General features: G+C 43.8%; 1 protein-coding gene across 1 annotated transcript in view; it reads left to right on the top strand.

Annotated features, from left to right (window-relative positions):
* The first annotated feature begins 10025 nt into the window (after window positions 1-10025).
* GGT1 (gamma-glutamyltransferase 1) overlaps window positions 10026-20883 on the top strand; it is a 247420-nt gene continuing 236562 nt past the window's right edge. Inside the window, exon 1 of the mRNA XM_082255909.1 lies at window positions 10026-10217. The gene's annotated coding sequence lies outside the window, so the exon portion shown is untranslated. The remainder of the gene's footprint in view (window positions 10218-20883) is intronic.

Below are 20883 nucleotides of genomic sequence, written 5' to 3'. Positions count from 1 at the left end.
TCCTCAGTTACAGTCCCAAAATCACAAGACTTTGCCAGATATTTCAGCCTAGTCACATAACTGTCTGTGGTTTCTCCCAGTTCTTGCACAGCCTGTCTAAACTTATATCTTTCATAGGGAATATTTTTCTTTGGCTCAAAGTACTCACTCAGTCTATTCATGGCTGTCTCATAGTCTGAATCATCCCCTGTTGCTCCCAGGGTTTCAAAAATGTCCTGAACTTGAGGTCCAGCTAGATGCAGCAGCATGGCTCTCTTCTGAGCAGGTGCAGTCACTCCTGTGGCTATAACATAGAGCTGAAATCCCTTCTTCCACTTGTCCCAGCGCTGTGAGAGACTAGTGTGGTCTCCAGACACATCAAACGGTCCAATAGCCGGTAAATCCAGAAAGCTAGCCATCCTCGTCGCCAAAATGTAGTGTATTAACACAGACAAGCTGTACAGGTTGCTTCTTTATTCACTGCACATCAGCATGCAACTAACTTCAGCCACACCCAGCTCCCAGACATATACATAATTGTAACATTTTGCAGACAGCAACTTAACCCGTTGCTTACCATACTACATTCATCATTATCTTTAAAAAATATTAGTAATTTTTTTTTTTTTCATTTTAATTTTATATCTCTACACAATTTGTGAATATTTCTTAGAGGATAGTGTTGCGATGATAATTTGTTCAAGCAGAAGAAGTGACTTTTGCTACAAGTCTCGATTGATGCCATTTGCTTAAGGGGTGCTGGGAATTGCATTTATTGATTACTGTTAGGTATTACATTCAGAGTTTAATCCACTTAATAATGTTGTGCTTTTTTCATCTTTACTATTTCCAGGGTAGCAGCTGCCAAGAGATAACAAGTCTCCATCCCCCATGAAACAGCAACCTTCTCAAACTACTCTCCCTTCACCTGTACATCTGATGTATTATGCCCCATACACACGTGCAGATCGTCGGCCGAACGATCGGCCGTCTTTTGTCCCCGGGCTGTCGTGTCTGTTGAAAAGTGCAAAAGATTGCACAAGAATTTTGTCCGCCGACTACAGCCGACTGCAGAAGTGATGTCATGTGATGGTTAACTTTCCCTGTGTTTTTTCTTTTCTGAGCATGCCCAGTCTTGCAAATCTGCTGTCTGTCGGCCGAATTCTGTATTGACTGGCGAACAATCGGCCGCTCTGGTGTCGGCATACAAAAATTTTAATGCTTGCACGACAGATTCTTTTCGGCCGAAAGTGCGCTGTCGGCTGTCGGAAGCATCATACTAACAAGCCGAAAATCGGCCGATCGGTCGTCGGCCGAATCTTTTCGGCCGACAATCTGCACGTGTGTACGGGCCTTTAGGCACTTTCCAACTAGCACTAAGTATAGCCATATGCATGCAATAAGTGCCATGTATGATTGATACATGGGGTGTTTTGCTGAGGGGACAGGAGTTTTATTTATATTTATATTTCATCTGAGTACCTTCTTGACCCCATCAGATTAAGCATTCATAACATTAGGCTTCTTTCACACGGTCCGCCTCCGCAGGCGGATCCGTGTTGCTCAGCGGGGATCGATCCGCGATCCCCGCTGAGCCGGGCGGATGACAGCTCCGTCTCCGCTTGCAGAGCGGAGAGGGAGGTGTCTCAGCACCCGCTGCCCTCTATGGGGGATCGGAGGAGAGCGGACCGCTTGTCCGCTCTCATCAGATCCGCTCCGCTCCGATTACTGAACGGATGGAAAAATAGGGTTTCCATCCGTCCAGATTTCATCACAGGATCGGATGCGGATGGCAGCGGGTGTCAGCGGAGGTGACCTCCGCTGACACCCGCTGCCCCATAGAGCTGCATGGAGGATCCGATCAGATCCGCCTAAAAAACTGATAGGCGGATCTGATCGGACCGCCCATGTGAAAGAGCCATATTACTTATCTGGGGTTTCGAATATTTGACGATTCAGGTACATGTAGTAGAAATGGGTTTAGAGTACAGTGCAATTCTTCGTACACAGATCTGACCTAATGTACAATCAAAGTATTTTTTTTTTTCAATTTTGAACAGAATGGTAAATGGTATCACACAGGAAGGGCAAATTTTCTCAATGGGGACACAGAGAGCAGAAAAAGCCCAAAAGAGGTTTAATGTCATTGCGGCTGTCTGAATACAATAGCCGGCAGGGAGGATTCCACCATTTACATTGTTTAGCATGGATGAAAAAAATCTATTGATTGAAATCTATGTGTGTGTTGGCCAGCCTTTGACAGATTGTTTGTATATCCTTTCCATTATGTCTTCTCTCAAAGTTGTAGAACATACACTATATTGTCAAAAGTATTGGGATGCCTGCCTTTACATACACATGAACTTTAATGGCATCCCAGTCTAAAGGCCCGTACACACAATACGAAAATCGTAAGGAAAATTTCGTTCTACGAACGATCTGCCGATTTTTGGATTGTTATTATAGTGCTTTCGACAACCGATTACGAATTTTCTGATGACAAAATCTGGATGTGCGGGCTATAAATTTTTTATCGTACGTCAACACCACGTCCGATTTTCGTTTAATTAGTACAGTTTTCGTCTGAAAAAAATCGTAAGAGCAAGACTAGGCATGCTCAGAAACGAAAGAACACATACAAAACAATTCAACACATGACATCAATTCTGAAGTTTAATTCTGTCCTACAGGAAATTTGGTATGAAAATAACCTCTTCACTTTCAACATGAGACTAGCATGCAACAAAAAACGGACGACAGATTGTTTGATAATCTGATCGTGTGTACGAGGCTTTAGTCCGTAGGCTTGGTGCAGCTATAACAGCTTCAATAAGGTTTAGGAGTGTGTCTATGGGAATGTTTGACCATTCTTCCATAAGTGCATCTGTGAGGTTAGGCACTGATGTTGGCTTAGATCACTGACCTGAGTGTTTTGGCGGGGGGGGGGGGGGGGGTTGTTCACCTGTCAGAACACACCAGCTTAGTGGAGGAGATTGCTGTACTAGCGTCGGATTGTTAATACAGCGGCTCTGACTGGAGCTGGGTTGAACGGAAAAAAAAACTTATGGTGTGTACCAGGCTTAAGGGTACTTGCATATAGTATTTATGTATGAACATTAGATTCCTGGCTGCAAATTCCCTACATAAAATGAGGACGGGCTGTATAATATATGCGAGTGTAGCACCCTACAAGGTAGGTGCTAGGCAAAGTATAGTGGGCCTTGGCTGCCTAACAGCAGGGCCATGATTTTCAGCTGGGCTTTCATGTCTCCCAGGTGTTGTTATTGAGACTGGGGAGTCTCCCCACTGGCTCCATGAGAAGGGTTCTCCTTGGGCAGTGGAGGAAACCCAATCAGTGGCACATTCAGGCCTGTATCTACCCCAGAAAGGCAGATTCTGCCGCACAGGATTCTGGGAGTGGGTATAAGTTTGAGGGGAGCGCATGACGCAGCATCTTTGGCGGGAAGCAAAGTCCCAGGAGGGAGAGTACAGCTGTCTCTCCTCCTCTCAGGAGGATCGGGTGTCTCGGGTGGCTTGCCTGAGGGTACAGAGAGAGCTGAGCTGAGCTGCAGAGAGGATCCGGTGTGCCGAGGGACAGCGGAGTTGAGGGGGCCCAGTTTCAGGAAAGCATTCCAAGTTCGTGAGTACTGTAACTGCCCCTGGGGGTCTGCCTAGCTGAGAGGGGACCGCTCCGTTGAAAGTCCAAGGGATACAGGAGCTAGCTAGTGGTAAAGGGAGTGTCAGAGGGGGTGCCAAGTGAGAGGACCCTGAAGTGTCAGAGGGGGTGCCTAGTGAGAGGACCCTGAAGTGTCAGAGGGGGTGCCTAGTGAGAGGACCCTGAAGTGTCAAAGGGGGTGACAGCGGTTGGGCCCTGAAGAGTTAATGTGTACAGCGTGCAGTGTACAGTGTTGAGAGTTGCAGCAGCACAAACAGTTACAAAGAGCTACCTCAGGCAGTAAAGGGCTGGAGGGAGCTGTTCACAGGACTTTTGAGCTTAACAGAGTGTCAAGAGTCAAGTCTCACTACAGTCCAGGATCTTTTGAGTTAACCAGAGGGTTACAAGTCAAGTTCTAGCACAGTTCAGTAATAAAGCAATTTACAAGCGTCAGTAAGCGTTGGTCGGCATCCAGCTGGCGTCAAGACAGCACTAACAGGCATTTTTTCTGCAAAGTGTCCCAGTTGTACCTAGTTGAGCCAGAGGAGTATCCCACTCATCCCTTCTCCCATCCCCATTTTCAAATAAACAAAACAAACCAAAGATGCCGGAATGGTCATTGTCTCAACTCTCACACTTGGGTATTCAGCTTAAATGGGCTGAAGGTGTCACCGGTAACAATGGCAGACCCATATCAGGCCCAATGCCTGGAAAACCTGCTACAAGAGTATGTGTACACACTTTTCCCTTCACAAGAAAAGGAAAAACACAACATTCTTAGCTAGTGTTTTCCATGTTATATAAAGTACAAGTTAAAGAGGAACTCCAGTCAGTTAAGAAAAAACCCCCAAGGGCCAGGGCTTTCTACACTACTAATGTAACTAATGTTTGGTGAGTGGATTGGGAAGGGGGAGGTGGTTCATCAGGTAGGCTTTACGGGACCCCATGATTTTTGATGGTGGCTATGTCTGTGTAGGCTGGGCCTACTGTGCTCTTTCTTCAAGCCCAAGGAAGTTTATGTTCAAGTCTACTAGCATGTGCTCTTTGAACTTTATTAGCGAGGATGAAGGAAGCAAAAACTATTATTATTAAAAAAGGGTATTTTTGTTTATAAATATTTTTTTCCCCAAAAGTGTTAAGAGAGAAGAGGCAGAGGACAACAAGTCATTTTCATTCATCATAAAGGACTGGGGCAGTAATGGTCGGTTTCTGCTTTTGTTGCATCGCCAAATCTTTTTTTTTAAATCTGTTTGGACTGCATTGTAAACTTGCTTTTAGCCTACAGTTACTATAAATTTGCAGTTATACTTAGGTGGGGGGAGGGGGGAACTGATTATTAAAAGCAGTTGTTCTTTGTGATGTTTGTCTGTCAGCTTTGTTCTTTTTAACATAATCATTGCTTAACTATAAAGAAGGATGGAAAGTTTAATCATTTCCATTTGTATGTTATAAAAGTTTAATTATCTTATTTTGGAACTTTTTTAATATTTTTTTTTTTAATTTAGAACATCACCAAAGAAAGGCAGGAGAAAATAACACGCATGTATGTCATGAGCAGGAAGAGAGTGATACGACATTTACGCGGGTAAAAACAGATACATCACAACTAACGAGCTTGGAGTGAATAGGTTCCACTCTCTTATTTTAGGTTCCATGTACACGGAACGTTGTTAAAAGTCCCTTTGAATGCTGGAATTTTTAGGACGTTTGAAACGTCCGTTCGGTCGCGTTTGTACCCACGTTTAGCGGGCGTTTGCATTTAGAACCGTTCCTAGAGGTCAAAAAATTATTCCCCTTTAAAATGGAAAAACGCAGATGCTAAACGCGGGTCATCGTGTTCGGAATGCGTTCGGACGCGTTTGTGCGTTTGAAACGCCGGGAAACACACGTTCGAACGCAAATAATTGCGTTCTAAAAAAAGTCCCCGAACGCAACTGCCTGCAAATGACTGTAAACGACCTGGTGTACATGGACAGATAAGACAAAATGTAGATGGGTTCAGGGGCTTCTGAAAAAAACGCCCAACTGCTCCTAAACGGCCATTTCCAGCGTCCCGTGTACATGGAGCCTAAAACTGAAAAATAGCTTGTCCTATAATACACTATTTGGTCACTTGTTCAATGTGTAAATATTGTATAATAAAAATGGCAGGGTGTAGGGTGGAGGGCTGGGTGCTGAGTATGGTGAGGGAACAATAAGAAAAAAAAACTGTGGGACATAGGGTGTGGAGGAGGGGGTATGAGCTGCACGACAGGGGATGAAGAAGGTTAAAAGTGGGATAGGGGGATGGAAGAAGACTAATGAAGATAAAGAATCTGAGAGGCAGAAAGCAAGAAAAAGAAAAAAGGGGGATGAAATGCGTATAGAACTGATGAGAAAATAGAGCTAAGTATACAAACTATCACCCCAAAGGTGTGAACAAAGTGCCTATATAAATCAAACACAATATATGTGATCAGTCCATATGCTTGAATCCATATAGATGTCAATGTGAGATAAGAAGTAAATAGGGAGACTCCTCCATCATCACCAACACTCCAAAAGTCCAGCCTCTTACCAGAAAGATTTAAGCCCCGTACACACGCGTCGTAAATTGGCAGGGAATTTTCATCCAACGTCCGATCTGCCGATTTTTGGCTTGTTAGTATGATGCTTCCGACAACCAACTCCGACTTTTCGGCCAAAAAAAAATCTGGTGTGCAGGCTATAAAATTTTTGTTGGCCATCAACACAATGGCCGATTTTCGTGCAGTCAGTACAGATTTAAACAGGGAAAAATCTGATGAGCAAGTCTGGGCATGCTCAGTGAAGAAAAAACACAAAGAAAACAAACCAACACATGACATCACTTCTGAAGTAGAATTTTGTTGGCCGAGAAAATTCGTGTGCAGTCTAGGCACATTCCAACCAACAAAACACAACTTGGACAAAAGTCGGACGATCGGTCGGCCGATAATCGTTGCGTGTGTACGAGGCTTTAGCCACCAAACTAAGTGGTCAAATAGCGCAGATAATTGTTTCCAGGTAAGGGTAATTTAACGATCTTCAGTGCATGCATCATTCCAGGATCAGCAATAAAGCAGCCACAAAATTCTCACCATATCAGCAAATAATTAAAAGGGAGAAAGAAAAGAAAAAACTTCTCATAGTGTAATATGATCCAAAACAGAGGTACAGTAAAACCTTGGTTTGAGAGTAACTTGGTTTAAGAGCGCTTTGCAAGACAAGCAAAATTTTCAAATAAATTTTGACTTGGTTTACAAGCGATGTCTTGATATACAAGTAGCCTCAAGTCACAGCTGAGTAGAAAAGAGAAGAGAGGCACCTCTAAGTGTAGCAATATGGTTAAATTTAATGAAGGAACAAACCTTAGTAACTCACATAGTTGATGATTGGAACAGGCACATCTAAGTATGCAGGCATCCAGGCTAAAGCTGTCCACATAGACCATCCTCCGCACCGCCATCTACGTCATCCCTTCCATGCTGCCCCTCGCTTTCAGATCGCTTTACTGCAGGGTGGTCTTCCCGGTAAGGATTACAGACTGGCAGCCGGCGGTGCAGAAGATGGTCTATGTGGACAGCTTTACCCCGGATGCCTGCATACCTAGATGTGCCTGTTTTATTCATCAACCATGTGAGTTGCTAAATGTTGTACCTTCATTAAATGGAACCATATTGCTACACTTAGAGGCGCCTCTCTTCTCTTTCATACTCTGTAGCTCCTGCTGGATTTTGCTTCTAATCCCCTTGTGGAAGCGGCTATTTGTGGATGGACATTTTATGGTTATATAACCTCTCGCAATGCTATAATCTTTTTATATGGACTATAAACTGAAGGACTTATGAATAAATGGTTGTGGAACGAATCATCTGAGTTTCCATGATTTCTTATGGGGAAATTTGCTTTGATATAAGAGTGCTTTGGATTACAAGCATGTTTCCGGAACGAATTATGCTCGCAATCCAAGGTTTTACTGTAGTTTAATGAAGTATTGCACTTACAAACAAAGATGAATTATTAGTGTATAGCAGGGGTCTTCAAACTACGGCCCTCCAGTTGTTCAGGAATTGCAATTCCCATCATGCCTAGTCATGTCTGTGAATGTCAGAGTTTTACAATGCCTCATGGGATGTGTAGTTCCACAACAGCTGGATGGCCGTAGTTTGGAGATCCCTGGTATATACAGTAGAGGTAACCTCAAACCATCAAGATGGCCGTGGCCTGTGCCGATGCATGATGACATCACATGATTTTTGAGGACTCTTTACACGGACTTATGAATTGTTGCAATTTTATGTTATTGGTCACATTTATTTTGTTTATCTACGAACTTATGTTTTTTGGCACTACAGCACTTTATTTCTACTGAAATAGGGGTGATATTAGACTATACATTTGGATATTTCTAACACCATCGGGGGAAGTGTATCATAGCACTGTTAGTGAACTTATTGATTGCATGGTTCACATATCAAAAAGGTTTACACTTCAAACATCTGTTAGGGCCGGTTCACATTTGCATTTCTGTGCAGTTCACATGCGATGTGTGTGTGATGCGATTTCAAACATACAAACTACATGGCTGAAATTGCATTGCATTCGCACCAAAATAGTGTAAGGCCTTTTTTTGGTCCGCACTGGAATTTGATTGCATGGGTGTTCACACACCTACGCGATCTGATTCCTGCATCATTTGACAGTTTGCACTGTGATCTGCAAACCAATCTGGGGGTGTCATTAAGTTTACACTGACTCCCCTAGCGGGTCACAGATCTCAGTGTGAACCACTGGGTAATTCAGGTGCGATGCGGGAACAGGCAATGAATTGCAGGGTTTCCCCGCATAAATAAGGGAGGTGAAGTGCAGTCTTGGACTAAGATTTACCTTACAGCCCTAGCAGAGGATATTGCACATCATTGTTACTCATCAGCACAAGGGTACTTTATAGCACAGTATTTGTAAATCATTGCTGGCAGCACCATTCACACGTTTATTTTTTTAAATTCCATTACACTTTACCAATTGGTAGCAGTTTCTGGGTGGGTGTAGCAGCTGGTTATATGCTCCATAGTGCAGAGTTGTTATATTCTTAGACTTAAGTCAAGGTATTCTTTAGATGGTTGGATGAAAACAATCTAGGCCACATGCAGGAAAAACATGCAAACCTGCGACCGCTCCCACAGAGACTGCAGACTTCCCTGATCCCAAAGGTCCATGTGAGACCATAAAAAGGAACACTACAAGTTTAGACAAATGGGGCTCTGGCAGTGTATATGATCAAACACCAGGGGTGTTGGGGCATTAGCAGCAAGGGTTTAGATTCCTGTAATGAATCAGTATAATTCAGTGTTGCCAACCTAGCAGATTGAAATTTACTGACACGACACCCGAAATTTACTGGCACAGCCAAGTTTTTACTGGCATTTCCAAAAGTTACAAAATTACAGTTTTAAGTGCAAATTTCAGTACTTAGGCTACAAACAAGTACACTAAGCAATTAGCAATGTGATTTTAAGGTGGATATTAAGGCTAAAATTATATTTCCTGTTTTATTTTCCATATAGTAAGTAAGTAGCTCAGGGACAGGTTAAGAAATTAGAATGGGTGGGCACACACACATGAAATCGACTCTCAAGAGTGACAATGACTGCAGTGTGCAGCAGTCCAAACAGCACTGACAGTCATGTTCCTGGGCTTGCCTTTCTCCCGTCCCGCAGACCCACACAAGGGGCTCCGACTGCTCCACTCGGCTCCCTTGCACCATGACATTACACGACACACTCAGGCACCACCTCCGCCAGACCCGCCCTCAGCTCGATCACACTGTATCAGGCACTTTGATGGTCTTAGCTGACTCTGGACCGGAACATGTCACAGCCATATTTTTTACTGGCAACCTTTTCCTATCACTGGCATTTACTGGCAGGGGAAAAGTGCCCATTTTTTACTGGCTGCCAGTAAAAATACTGACGGTTGGCAACACTGGTATAATTGTGGTCCATTACAAAGTGTCAGCCAGAGGTTGTCATCCCTTCCACTCTTTAGATTGCTTCCACATCCAGAAAGTGGAATAGTGCTAACAGTTGTGAGAGTGTGTGGAGAAAGAATGATCGGTTGTCTGTTTACTTACAGGTGAAAAGGATAGACCCATTGGTAAGATGTTCCATACAGATCAACTGCATCGTGGTTTTCGACACTTGGCCAGCTGTTGCATAAAGGAGGCACAGAGAGGTAAAGCATTGTTGGTCTAAGTCCTGGACCTGTTTGAGGGCATTGGGGTGAGAGTGAACAGAGTCTTTACAAGCTGCTAAGTGGGTGATCCGTGTCTCTATACCTCTAATTTTCTTTTTAAGGTTATTCAGCTCTCTACGAAAGGCTTCTACAATTCTATGAGCTATTATATCTAAGTCCTACTGCATAGGAAGAGAACACAATACACCTCATAGCTCTGCATCCTCCAGCCAGGAGGGGTGTTGGACATCAGGTAGGATTCCAATGCTGATGGCGAGAGCTTCTTTGACAGCCAAGGAGTCAAAATTGGAGAGGAAGGAGACCAAGAGTTTTCACCAGGTTTTGACAGGTAAGCAGGCAGCGATTGCTGAGAGAAGCCCGTCTTCTCCTTGCAGAATTTAGAGGCCCAGATCTTCTGGTTGCCAACTTGGGCTGAGTATAGGTTTTTTAGGAAAATGCACAAAAATGTACAGGTCAAAGTACTGTAGAATACATTTAGCAGGTACAGAAGACTGTCAATGAATATGCCATAAAACACAGTGACATTCAAGAAAATAGAAAAAGAAAATACACTTTGACATAAAGATCAGTAGGAATTCGGGGATACCTCCAAGAGGAAGTGGAAAAAATGAAGAAGTGAAAGAGAGAAAGAAGGTGGAGGGGCTGGGGATGCATATCCTTATGGAGGCAGCTGTCAAGCACAGATTATCCAGTGGCAATAACAAAAAATAGCAGGATATCCTTCCTCAAAATCAGAACAGTATCAAACAGTCCTCACTTTCTAATTTGACTATGGGACAGGGAGTGGAGGAAAATCTCCCCAATGTGACACACAGATAGCAAAAAAACTGTCAGTGGTTACAACTACTACATCCAACAGGAAAAAAAAAGATTTTCCTTTAGTTCTACTTTAAAGTGTACCTAAACTCATAAATGGAAGATTTGCCATGTTATAGGAAACATCTAGAAATTGTTTGTAAAAAACAGCAGTGCGCACCTGGTATGTACAGGCAATTCTGTATGTAACGTCTTTTAGCTGTGTATCTGCAGTGTGAGAACTGGGGAACTGCTGCCCCTGACTACTAGTCATGGAAGATTTGGAGTGAGATGAAGTCATGTCATTACTTTGCTACCCACTGTTCTCCTTGCTGGAGTCTTTGATCTGAGGAAGAAAATCCAAGATGACTGCTTTCACATAGAAACACAGTGCAGAACATAGTGAGTCAGAAATGGGAAAAGATCAGATGCCACACAAAACTGGTGACAAATCCATTGCCATCTTGCTATTTTTTTGGCCAGAGCTTCCTAGAGTTCAGTTCCTCTTTATGTGTTTAGAACTAAATCTATCAAGAGTGACTTTTATTCAGATGTGAATACGATTGTGCATTCAGCTTCCAAGACTGCAGTATGGCTTATCCAATCAATTGTGCTGTGTATTCTATGTAATTGCAACAGTCGATGAAAGACTATGCCTGACATTATTATTTATTATACCTTTTCTGAATATTTTCTCCATACTTCAGTGCACATCTGCAGCTTCCACCCTGCTAGATAATATGATACTGTATATTTATTTTTTCCTAATTGTGAAACAGAAGGAGACACCGGAGGTAGTGTATCATTAACTTTAGGAAAGTATAGAACTTTAACCCAAAGAAATAAGCACAACAAAGAGGAAATAAACTCCAGGGAATGGAAAAATACTCACTTGCAATGAGGCTACCCCTGCACTGCAAGGGTTAAATGTTCATTTAGGTCTAGGGTACCACAAAAAGTCTCCACAGGCTCCCTCTGTAGGCTGTAAGACCGGTTCCTGCAGCCTCTTCTGCCCTATGCTCAGGTGGTTGCGGGTCTTCTGATGTCACCACTTCCAATGCAAAGGCAATAGCAGGGAGGAGCTGAGGAACTGTCCACTCCTGGAGTGGGGAGTAGAGGATAGCACCCGCTGCTACAGAAGCAGAGAATCAGCTCAGTAAAACTGAATATTCTGAATTAAATGCTTCCTCTGATTGGCTAAGTCGGAGAATGTGACATCATCAGCTCTCCTCTTTGACTCATTGATAGAATACAAAGCTCCCTATGAATGGCTAAGAGCCGCTCTGACTGATGCTATTTTGTTCCATGTGTAAGACAGGAAGGTCTCTTTTCGCACCCGGACACAGTGCTGTATACTGTATATATAGTTTATACAGCACATCCAGTAGCCGCCAGTGGCCTCATGAGGGCTGGTGTCACCTGGTGCAGGAAAACCTAGTGTAACCTCTTCCTTCAATAATTAAAGGGGGAAACCCTCACCCCAGAGTCTGTAGAGTTCACCTTTAAACCAGTGTGCCAAATAATAAGTATTTCTTGAAGGAGGGCAGGTCAGCCATGGTAGCCCCGTCACAGCAGAGCACAGCACAGAGTCTTTTCACCTTATACGACTAGCCCCCCCCCCCCCTCCCCACAGTATGTGTGAGCATTGCCGCCCCCCCCCTTCATTGGGACTACAAATCCCAGCATAGCAGGCTGGAATCCCATTTTTCAACTGCTCCCCAGTGCCTCACAGACAATATGACAACACAAACCCCAACTGGGGGAAAAAAAAAACAGCGCTACAAATTCAGGTCTAACAGGCTAAAAAAAAAAGGGAAGGATATTCTGCAGCTGAATTGTTCAAGGAGACTGGACTACTGACAGTATTAACAATACACACACTTTTACAGCGCAAATGAACCTAAACCTGATGATCTCTAACTGCCTGATGAAGGCCAAATGTATATGAGTATGAGAGATCACAATTTTCCATGAAAGGACCTATATCAGGCCCATAGATGGTGTAATTCAGTCAATAAATCATTTGTATAGCATTTTTGACCCCTGTTGGAAGCCCAAAAAGCCATCTGTGTATAAATGGCTCAGTTCCGGTTCTGTGTGTGTGTGTGAATTGATGGAATGGAAACCTTATACGGTAGTCTATATTATATTTATTTGGAGGCAAAAACATCCAAGAACAAAAATAAAAACGCCTGAAAAACGCCCCAAAAAATGCCTGAAAATGAAACGCTCAGGTGTGAATGAAGCCTAAGGAGTGGCATGAGACAGACCTGGATGGATCGATCCCTCTTGGCTGGGGAGGTGGATGAAATTCATGGCTATCCAGCTGATAGAATGGACAAGGAAGATTGCAACGCCACCCATGGAAAGGAAGATGACCTGACACACACAATATGACAGAGCATGACTGCATTGCAGGAGAGGACACCCTCTCTCCTTGGCTGCTGCAGTACCGCACACACACTGCCACTGCCAGAGTCTGTGCCTGAGTCTGTGCCTGAGGACATGTACCAGACAGTTACATATCCTCAGTCCCAATTCCCGATTGGTCCCCCTCACCTTAGTTGGTAATGTCTGCAGGGCAAGAGCCAGGGCACACGGAGGCTGAGCAGGGAGGAGGAAGTTACATCCTGTACCTCTGCCAGGGCCGGTGCTTGCACTTGAGTGGTTGCTAGGATGCTATGTGATCCTAGCAACCAATAATTTTCACAGCGGCGAACACTAGGCAGTGGTGGGCAGTGGCGACCAGTGGCAGTGCCAAGGGGACTTTTTTTTTGGGCAGCTAGGCCTACACTATATTGTCAAAAGTATTGGGACGCCTGCTTTTACACGCACATGAATTTTAATGGCATCCCAGTCTTAGTCCGTAGGGTTCACTATGGAGTTGGCTCACCCTTTGCAGCTATAACAGCTTCAACTCTTCTGGGAGGGCTGTCCACAAGGTTTAGGAATGTGTCTAAGGGAATGTTTGACCATTCTTCCAGAAGCGCATTTGGGTTCAGGCACTGATGGTGGACGAGAAGGCCTGGCTCGCAGTCTCCACTTCATCCCAAAGGAGTTCAATCAGGTTCAGGGCAGGCCAGTCAAGTTTCTCCGCCCCAAACTCACTCATCCATGTCTTTATAGACCTTGCATTGTGCACTGGTGCGCAGTCATGTGGAAGGGGAATGGGCCATACCCAAACTGTTCCCTCGAAGATGGGAAGATGGGAGCATGAAATTGTCCAAAATGTCGTGGTATGCTAAAGCTTTAAGAGTTCCTTTCACTGAAACTAAGGGGCCAAGCCCAACCCCTGAAAAACAACACCACATCATTATCCCCCTTCACAAAATAATTTGGACCAGTGCACAAAGCAAGGTCCATAAAGACATGGATGAGCAAGTTTGGGGTGGAGAAACTTGAGTGGCCTGCACAACCCGATAGAAACACCTCTGGGATGAATTAGAGCAGAGACTGAGAGCCAGGTCTTCTCTCCAAAATCAGTGCCTGACCTCACAAATGTGCTTCTGGAAGAATGGTCAAACATTCCCATTGGCACACTCCTAAACCCTTTGAACAGCCTTCCCAGAAGAGTTGAAGATGTTAGTGTGGTCCAACTCAATATTAAATCCTAGGGACTTAGACTGGGATGCCATTAAAGTTCACGTGCGTGTAAAGCAGGCATCCCAATACTTTTGACAATATAGGGTATATTAATGTAGGGGCCTGGAGCTGCGGCTCCAATAGCCCCTACGTTAATCTGGCCCTGATGGGGGTGACACCATCGTGGTCATTTATCACTTCCTAATTCATGGTGTCACCCCTCATCTCATAGCAATGCCACTAGTGGTCGCACATGTTACTGAGGGAAATGGTTTGTTTGGGCCAGCTTGGCCTGAACAATCTATTTAAACTAAAACTAAAGCTGAAGATAAGCTTTAAAAATTATTTCATAGCTCAGTAGCACAAGCAGTAAAATACAAGCAGCTGTACTGCAGGGTACCCATCAAGCTGTTCTGCTGCTGGCTGCCTCTCTTGATGAGAGTTCCCTCTTAGTTGTTTTAACCCCTACTGCACCAGAAGATTATGGCAGGGGGTAGGAAAGATAAAAATTTCTCCCAACCCAAGAAGAATCAGAACTAGGGACACATCATACCAAATGTAAGCTATGTCCCTTGTGCTTATATTTATGTTTTTTTTTTTAATTTAGGATAAACTTAGGCTTTAAAATGTTGTTTAAACTTCTGCTTATAGGACAACAGGATGCTTAGGTTTGCAGATCGGAAGTCTATTACCAGGTCATAGTAAAAAAGTTATACAAGTTCAAGACAGCTACAACCATTTTTATTATGTCTTTTAGATGTACAAGGCATAATAATCCACATTAGTGGCTGCTGAATAAATAGGGTATGATACGCCAGAAAAGATGCCTGCAGCAGTTTTGTTAATTGCAAGCAAATTCCTCCGGTCAGTATGAAAGTAGCAAACAGATGTTTACACGTTTCCTTCATGTCTAAATCTGTTCAAGTCTGATTTTCAGAAACTGCTGTGAATAGTGGTTCCTAAACATGCTCCTGGAGATCAATATATTCCACCATGCTTATAGTGCATTATGTAACTGACATCCAGAAGAGATCAAAGTTAATTTGGGGTTCTGTGTACAGAACACATTACAAAGATGGCCTTATGTACTGGCATGTTTGTTGAAAATATAATTGTATTGTCAATCTTGGGGTGCCCTTAGGCATAAACTGATTATTCACCCACCTAACCAGTAGGGATGAGTGAATCTGTCTGTGTTCAATCTGGAGGGGGTTAGTCAAATCCTGTTTGAAATCCAGGAAACCAGAATTTAGCTGGGAACCCCACTGAAGTCTACAGGGGCAAAACTTAGTACTAAATTCTGCATGTTTTTGTAGCACTGCCCCCTAGGGGACTGCTGAGAATTACACTTTCTGGATTCCGTTGGATTTTCCGGAGCAACAGTCTATGAAAACGTATTATTTTAAATGCTTGGTTCAGTAAATTAACAGTCCAGGGGATGTTGTTTTGTAGTTTATTGTATAACTGTGATAGGATAAGGGATGAGTGAGATACTCCAACTGACAACTATTCACAATGGTGAGGACAACGGACTTAGGATGCGGCAAGGCTGCTGCTTCACCTTGCCACTGAAGTGAAGATACTTTAATACTTTAAGTGTTCCTGCTTGAATTATCTCTTCAGGGTTCTAAACTTGGCACCCCCTTTCTCTCTTACTAAGTGTGCTGACACCCATTAACTGACTCTATCCACTGGAGTGGTCCCCTTCCTGGGCAGACCCCCGGCAAGCTTCTCTGTACTCACTGAGTCACTCTGCCTTCAACCCCACCAGTCAGCTTTCCTGGACCTCCCAATTCAGCCCCACACTCCTGGCTCACAAGGCTAAATGCCTGTGACCACCATCCACAGTAACAGAAGGAGAGACAGCCGTCACCCTCCTTCCGGGACCTGGCTTCCCGCCCAAAGACCCTGAGCACATATGTCCCGGGCTTTATATACCCTGCCCCATAATGCACCAAGACAGCAGTCTGTGTCAATCCCTGGGGCAGTAACAAAGCCTGTGTGTCACTGGCTGGGTTTCCTCCACTGTCCAATGTGCCTCACCATTGGATACAGTGGGGAAACTCCCTCAGCCCAGAAGAATCACGCAGTGGACACATGTAACAGGCCTCACGAGAAATCCTGCTCCCTGATAAGCAGAAAGAGCAACTAGGTTTTGCCTGCTGCTCCCCTGTTAGGCAGGCAGAGCAAGATATACTCACTACCTAGCACCTATCTAGGAGGGTGCTACATTTTAAAAGACTAGTAGGCAAGTTATTGTCAAAAAAGGTTAAGGGAAACTGGCTACAACTGAGAGATAAAAACCTGATTATGCTCAACTGACCCTCAAGTAAATGTCAAAAACAAGGAAAATTATATTTAACTCACTGAACTAATTTGAAAAGGTTTATTGATTGCAAAAACATTTACTGTATGAGAAAAAAATAGGTACCACATTTCACAAACACACTCCTACTGTTAAAACCCAGAGGCGTAACTAGAACCTTCAGGGCCCCGGTGCAAGAAACCATGAAGGGCCACCCGGACCTCTGGTTGCCCCTTCCCTTCAAGTCTGGGGCTCTTCCCACTGATCCTGGGGCCCTTTACTCCCATTGGGGGGCCCTTTATTATGGTCCCGCAGCAGGACCCTTTCACAAGTTCTGCAGTGGGCCCCCTTCCTGCCATCTTGGGGCCTCTCCACGATGGTGGAATGCCAGGGCCTGGTTGCAAGTGTGACCTTTGCGATTCTGGAAGTTCGCCCACTGGTGTCAGTAGTTTTTATTTTTTGGTATTTTAATTGTATTATTTTTTATCATTTTATTTTTTTTACAATCTCACTGACTATGACTCTGTCCATTCAGAAAAGGAAGGAGCTGTTAAATTACATATTTACCGACCCCTTCCTGGTTCTCTATTGTGACACATCCCCTGCAGCAGCCGGCAGGAGAGGGAGGGAGCACAGGTAGGGGGGGGGGGGCAGGGGAGCACACAGGGGCCCAGAGACAGCAGAACACAAGGATAGGAGCAGCATACAGAGGAACCAATCTCCTCCGTTTTCCTCCTGCTGCTACAGGAGGAAAAAGCAGGACAGTGATTTCTCTACATGCTGCCCCCGCCACCCCTTCTATCCAGGTGTACAGGGGAGCCGCACAGGCCCCCTGGAGCATGGGGCCCGGTTGCAATTGCAACCCCTGCAACCCCTGTAGTTACGCCCCTGTTAAAACCCAAACATCCACCCTCCCAATCTAGCTATGTTAGCCAATGACCATATGTTCTAAAAAATTGTATTGCATAGCTCATAGAAATAAAGCGACCTGATGATTCTAAAGGATACAATGGATATAGGATGCTTCAGCTCAGAAATTTAATTATCACATATTTACATATGTAGGTGATCATACACTTTATGAGTCTGCCATTATGAAGAATATAGGATAGTTCAATATCCAGACTTGATGTTAGTAAGTGGAGCTGACTCCATGATAAATACCAGTGTGGAAGTAATGCACAAACAGTTGCAGTGGTCTAGAGGGGTCTCCTGTCAAAGCTTTGTGTAGTGTGAACCAGCTGGCCATGCTAAGACAACACAGTTCCTGCTTGTATAGTTCTGCCAGGGATTGTCCATTAGTGCTTTGGCAGCCCCCTCACACTGTGGATAAGAGATTTAGGTGCTGAAAGCGGTACCATTATTTTGCACGTAATTCTTCATTTTGGCGCCACTCCATTCTCGCGCCCTTTTATGGGGAGGTTTGTTCGCCGCTGTCCTGGATGTATTCTCATCCGAGAGACGGCGATCTCCTTCCCATGTCGAGCATGGACGTGACGCTGGGAGTTCCACCATGACCAACTCGGGTACATACGATGACATGCCTCTTTCCTTCACCATTCCTTTTTATTTCACCTTCACCTTTTGGTTTGTGGTTTGTGGCACTTTTTCGGTAGTCCTGTTTGCGGGCTCCCCTGTTCACCTTAGACTTTTCTTACTCCCTTGGTACGTTTTCTCTTTACCACCTACTTCTTTGATTTCATTCACTACCATCACTTCGTTGGTACATATTTCCTTAACCCTTGACCGTTTATCACTTTTTATTTTTTCATAGACAATCCATCTCTATGCTATTTTTATTGAATATTTATATACAATTTTTATTCACTCACACAGATATCCCTGGTGATGACTACTTTATACCGCCCCCCATTTCCCATCTTGGCTATATTTCTCTGCTTTCTGGAATGTCCACTTGATGTGCCCTATGTTGGGTGCTGGGGGGGCTCCCTCAGCTCCCGGCCGGGATGTTTCTGCCCTCTGGACCTCTGCCTCAGGATGTTTTTATATTTTACATTTTGTACTGACCTACCCTTGTATATACCCATGATGCACTTGCTCTTGATAAAGTGGAGATGCCCACGAAACGCGTCGAGCATATCGATGCATCTACTATACCATTTATATGGACTTTACAACTGCTTACATAGAGTTATTTTTGATTTTAGGTACATTGTTTACTATCTTATTATGTGCCTTTATTATCATGCCCTGTACTGTATTATGGTTTTGAGCACTATATGTACGTACTATGCAATCAATGCAATGTTATACAAATTTACATGTATTATTAAACCTGTGCTTTTTTCTACCAGTGATTCTAACTTTTTATTACCAACCGCTTGTTCACACACTTCATTTAAAGTCCCATGTTACCCCCTTTTCTACTGTTCCCCCTGTTTATTACCCCCTTTAGGCAATGGGCTACATTTTACCAATGTATAATAGTTACTGTCATATTATTAGGTCTCTACTTTATTATCCTTGTACAAGCCCACTGCCTGACGTATCCGTTTTTATTATTTTTAATTACTATATTCCCCCCATATTCTCATGAATAGGGATGGAGGCATCTAGCCCCATTGGGCGGAGCCTCATTTAAAGTCCCACCTTCTGAACTTTTGTTCAATTTTTTTCTCTTTTTACAGCTTTAACGCCGTTCCTCAAATTGCGCTGGGGTTTTTTTGCAGCTTAAAAACACTTCTGCCACTTACAGTTTCTAAACACCTGTGTGTGCATGAGGCCAAAGAATACCATGGAGGGGCGTTTTTAAGCTGCCAAAAAAAAAAAAAGCCTGACTCTCCTGTACATGAGGCCTTAAATTCACTAGTTGTAATGTTTTTACAACACATTTTTAAAACACGGACTTTGTAGAAGAAAAATGTATCGCTAAGCATTGCTAATAGAAGACAAATGGAGCTAGTAAGATATAACATACACAGCTGGAATTTGGAATATATACAAGAGACAATTGACTAATGTTTATGAGTACAGTACATGTACATGTACAATAAATATTTATATATACTACAAGGCCACCCTTGAAAGAATCCATATATGACATGGAAAATGACTTCCATAAATTTTTTGTAACTTAGCTGGGAATTTTGTCTTTTGAGTCATAAGGCTGAACTGCTCAGAAGAAATTCTCTATGAAGCCGCCATGAATCATAGCACCGTGTTGTGTTGCCTTCTGATCCATTGAATAGTTTTCGGGCTTTTCAATCTGCATACTAGGATGCATGACTTGAATTTTAAATATGATGGGGACATACACATTTAGTGTCTGCTGTACCCATTGGCCAACAACAGACGATTTGAATCTTGGCCGGTTCAGCAGGAACTGGAAAAAGATTCAAACCATGTATGGGCAGGCTGAATGTACTGATGAATAGTTGATTGATCAACTTGGGTACAACCAACCTGCCATATTTTACATGTGATTATCACTAGTGGCTGGTATAGCCGCTAGCAATAATCACTGTCTTCTCCCAGTGGAGGCGACTTCCCCCCCGCTGGGAGACCACAACGACTCGGCAAGACGGATTCCCCCCGTCAACGCTGTCTGTGTCCTGTAAACCCATGGTTGTAGGAGAGAAATTCACTCAGTCTATGGCTGGCCTTTTTTTGATTTTGGTAAAGGTCATTTATTCGAGCTGCTTAACCACTTCCCATAAAATCATGAACCTGTACGGCATTTTGAGGAAGTGATTGTACCAGGGTGATGCCTGCAGCTAGAGGCATCACCCCGGTACTGTTTTTTAGAGCAAACAGTCGGCTTTCATGTGATAGCAACCAATGCGGCTAAGCAGCCACTCAGCCGTTATCACAAGCAGCGGGAGGGGATGTCCCCCCTCCTGCCGCCTTCCGCTGCTCTGCCCGAGTCTCCCGTCCCACCAGGAGACCCGAGTGACCAGCCAGCACGTCCGCCAGCTGGCTGGAGTCCCAAGCAAAGCCGGTATTGATCGGGTCTCTGATGTAGGAACTCAGGAGCTACATCACAATGTTACTTCCGGTTTACTTAGCAGCCATCGGCGCTGATTTTCAAAAACCCAAAGTATTCAAAAACACGGATTTTGGGTTTTTTAATACTTTGAAGTGCAGAGGAGGGGTTTGGGTTCTTATTACTGTCACAAGGGAAGCTTAAATTCCTTGTAACAGCAATAAAAGTGATCATATTTTTTTTTTTTAAAGGAACAGTGTAAAAATAAAATAGATAAGAACATTTTTCCGTGTTTGTGTCCTTGCGTGCTCGCGCACCAAAGAAAACGCATACATTTTTGAATAGTGTTTAAATCACACGTGTGAGGTA

The sequence above is a fragment of the Pelophylax lessonae genome (assembly GCF_965119305.1).
Source record: "Pelophylax lessonae genome assembly, chromosome: 1".
NCBI lineage: Eukaryota > Metazoa > Chordata > Amphibia > Anura > Ranidae > Pelophylax > Pelophylax lessonae.
This window is presented reverse-complemented; position numbering and strand designations above follow the sequence as displayed.